Source organism: Papaver somniferum, chromosome 7 (assembly GCF_003573695.1).
Source record: "Papaver somniferum cultivar HN1 chromosome 7, ASM357369v1, whole genome shotgun sequence".
NCBI lineage: Eukaryota > Viridiplantae > Streptophyta > Magnoliopsida > Ranunculales > Papaveraceae > Papaver > Papaver somniferum.
The window spans coordinates 87,072,780-87,076,569 of record NC_039364.1 but is presented as its reverse complement, the minus strand read 5'-3'; positions in this window follow the sequence as shown (position 1 = coordinate 87,076,569).

The following is a 3,790-nucleotide window of genomic DNA, read 5'->3' as shown; positions in this document are numbered from 1 at the left end:
TACGCGCAGTCTGAATATTTCTGACGAAAAGGTATTCGTCATAATTCTCTTCTAAGATAGATTCCAGATTCAATGAAATTAAACATGGGGATGAAAATATGATATGAAAATAATAAAAACATAAAATAAAAGGGTTTAAGATACAAAACTTATGGGTTGCCTCCCATTAGCGCTTGGTTTAAAGTCGTCAGCCCGACTGGGCAGTCTCCTTACTACTCCTCCAGAGGGAGTAAATCTTGAAGTCTAATTGCGTCCACCTTCTCAGTAGAGAAGTTTTCTTAATATGGCTTCAATCTATGGCTGTTGACCTTGGATGTTATCCCGGTTTTACTACTAGTAATCTCAACTGCACCATGAGGAAAAACATTACTAACAATAAAGGGTCCAATCCATCGGGACCTTAGCTTACCAGGAAATAAACGATCAAAACCGATGGAAGAAGCCATCTTGCTTCACCTGATATCGAGCCCAATACCGGCTCAATCTAATCTCGAACTCGGCACGTCTTCCTCGTCACTCCAGCATCATCACGATCAGTTAACAAACATCATCAATCAATCATTGTCACTGATAATCGCAACCATCATTTCATCCACCAATCATCTCACTAGCTCCCATAGACTGCTGCTATCATCATTACCGACTTCTTTTGAGCTTCATCACTAAGCTCGAGTGCTTCTGTCTATCCCCTGTTTACCTCAAACAAACCTAGCTACAGCTCCGATGGAAGCAAACCCATCTGCTCCATACCGTCCCTGACTTCTTCTCTTCCTCATTAAATCTTCCCAGTCACCATCTCGTTCGTACTGTCATGCCAGCTTCCTTCTAATACAGACGCGAACTCCATCATACTACCATCAACAACAACAGTTCATCATCGTTACCACTAATGGCACCGAACCCATCTCTTTCAGCTTTTAATCATAGCCGCTCGAGCAACGCTGCAACAGATATCCATGCAGAAGAAACTGCACACGGGATTTTCAGTTTTGAATAAGATTACCCCTTGTAAAATACGTGACTGTGTTTAGCAGTTCCTTTGAGAGCTGACTGCCCCTTAACACTTGATGAGTGTCAATAGTATTTGCCCAGAAATTGACCATTTTTATCTTTTGTCTTCTGAGTTCTTGTTTTGCTCATAACTTCTTCATGCGAACTCGGAATTACTTCATCCTTTCTCCCTTGGCTTTATATTTTCGTCCTCTTCAAGATGAAAAGTAAAAACTTGTAATTGAACAAGTTCCATTGGTCTTTGGCCATTCTCCATTTGTAGCTAGCTTCTTTTATTGCACAATTAAGTGTCAATTCACTTCTTTTGGATGATTCACCTAATAAAACATAAAATATTAGAAAACAAGCTTAATGTACAATAATTTGCAAGAATATAAACAATTAATAGCATGGAATTAACACTAAATATATGTAAAATATGCACTTATCAAATTCCCCCACACTTGGCTTTTGCTAGTCCTCGAGCAAACTACCTAACTTAAAACAAAACACAACAACTCCATTTCGCCGAGGATACGGTTACACTTAGCATTTGCAACAAGCCTTTAAACCCCTAGGTGTCCCTAGTGGACGAGTTATAGTCTTGTGAGGGCTTACGAGAGGTATACCCACAAAACCTACTCCAACTTCAAAGAGTTCCATCTTCCCAAGCATCCAAAGAGCTATGAGGACATAGAGTTTCTGCATGCTAGTAATAACAAGTTAGAAACATCAAAGAACATATTCATTCTTAAATCTTGAGTGAGAAATAACCACACCATAATGAGAGAACGCGTGTTTGAGAGCGATCAATAAGCATTTCGCCTCGACTTCTGCCTCACATAAAAGGATTTTCTGATAATTGCACTCAATAAGATAGCTTTTTTATGGGTCTCACTTGTGTGCAGGTAAGAATGAAGATAGAATCCTACACACGTTGAATGGTGGGAAGGAAACCTTCCGAATTATTTCTGGAGACCCCACAAGATCGAGGGAAATAAAAATATTTTCTGATGATCTCTAAGAAAGGAAATAAACCACTATAGAAAGGATGGGAGTACTTACCACCTTCACATCCGATCGGCAGTGACGAAAGCACCACTCTCACAGCATCCAATAGAAACGTAGTCTTCAGCTCGTCTTCTTCATCTTCTCGGTCTTCGTCTTCGGCTTCAACTGTTGATGATAAACTCTTGAACTTCGCAGAACTTTGACAATTTGTAACTCTTTTCCTCAATTTACTTGTTGTTTGAAACTTCTTTATATGTTTTTCTTCCACATGGCCTTATTGATGAAATAACAACCTAAATGCAATTCTTTTTTTTTTTTTTTTTTTTTTTTTTGAAAAGAGATTGCAACTAAAACAATAAATATGAAATACAATTAACATGGACATTTGAGAAGTATGCTACCACTTTGATATTCACAACTTGTAATGTCTTTGTATCATAAACTTCAATAATTCTCATCTTTTGATTTTCTTTGCTCTTGTAATAAGTCTTCAACATGTATATAAAAATCCGCTCATTATATGTTGTTTTTACTTGGATATGAATTTTTTGCTCCTCCTTGAATTGTTGCTTGTAAACCTCAAACGTCTTCAACTTCCCTTGTAGATTCTGATGTCGCTTCACTTGTTGATGATGATGGTGTGTTTCTATGGAGCTGTCGTTGGCGAGAGAGAATGGTGCTAGATGCGAATCAAACTACAATAAGGTGGTTTTCATCTATAAACGTCACCCTTATGATTGACAAAATTAGCACTCAAGAGATCAAAAGTAGTGCTTCTATTGGTGGGAGGTTGGGTAGCTCACCATTCTACCCGGAATTAACGTGCGGTGACACACACTCAGAAGAAAGCTCTTTAGTCATTTGTAAAAAAGAAATCTGGTATGGTGCCTCGGTTGATATGAAAATGGGTAGTCTCCACTAATGATTGATCAACGATTCTAATAATGCATTTCTCCCCGCACCTCATTTGCATCACCGGCATGATTAAATCCATTATTTAACACTCCAATTCGTAAGAAATCCGAACGTAGTTCCCTAACACTTCCAAATTCAGTTATGTCGGTCAGAATTCTCTATGTAAACATACCTAGAAGTATGCTAGTGACTCTAAAATCTCTACACATTGAAGGTTTTATGCAAAAAAAAAATGAAAAATCTATATGCAAACTACTCCCCCACACTTAAACTTCACATTTTCCTCAATGTGTAAAACAGAAAATTCTGTAGCAGATAAAACGCAAAAGCTGTGCAAATTGGTGAGGAATTTGGAAAAACTCCGTTTCACAAAAGTTGTTCATCTAAGTGTTTTCTACAAAGTGTCAAAAGGGCACAGTTTTTCGATAAACAGTCTGACAGTTATGGTCTCTGGACTGAACTACGCGCAGTCTGAATATTTCTGACGAAAAGGTATTCGTCATAATTCTCTTCTAAGATAGATTCCGGATTCAATGAAATTAAACATGGGGATGAAAATATGATATGAAAATAATAAAAACATAAAATAAAAGGGTTTAAGATACAAAACTTATGGGTTGCCTCCCATTAGCGCTTGGTTTAAAGTCGTCAGCCCGACTGGGCAGTCTCCTTACTACTCCTCCAGAGGGAGTAAATCTTGAAGTCTAATTGCGTCCACCTTCTCAGTAGAGAAGTTTTCTTAATATGGCTTCAATCTATGGCTGTTGACCTTGGATTTTATCCCGGTTTTACTACTAGTAATCTCAACTGCACCATGAGGAAAAACATTACTAACAATAAAAGGTCCAATCCATCGGAACCTTAGCTTACCAGG